A 318-nucleotide genomic window follows, 5' to 3' on the forward strand; every position below is an offset into this window, starting at 1 on the left:
AGTGTACAAGTGTGATTGCTATTCATTGTGATTGTGATTGTGATATGCCTTTGCTGGTTGGCTGGGGTACCATGCCTTGTAAATGATATCCCCATGGTTGTCTGATACGCTCAAATTACACCTCCCTAAAGAAGTATAAGCGATCGTTATCAAGTAAAGAACCCAACTTGTAGGTTGGGGTCAATCCAACAAGAAAAATGGTTTAGACTTTACTTTAACCAACAATTATATTCAATTAGCCAAAGTACTTCTAGAAACAAGTAATAAAACGGGGGGATTTGTGAAACAAATTGTAAGAGTTCAGTAAGTAATCAATAA

This window comes from Solanum tuberosum, unplaced genomic scaffold (genome assembly GCF_000226075.1).
Source record: "Solanum tuberosum cultivar DM 1-3 516 R44 unplaced genomic scaffold, SolTub_3.0 scf00001, whole genome shotgun sequence".
Classification (NCBI taxonomy): domain Eukaryota; kingdom Viridiplantae; phylum Streptophyta; class Magnoliopsida; order Solanales; family Solanaceae; genus Solanum; species Solanum tuberosum.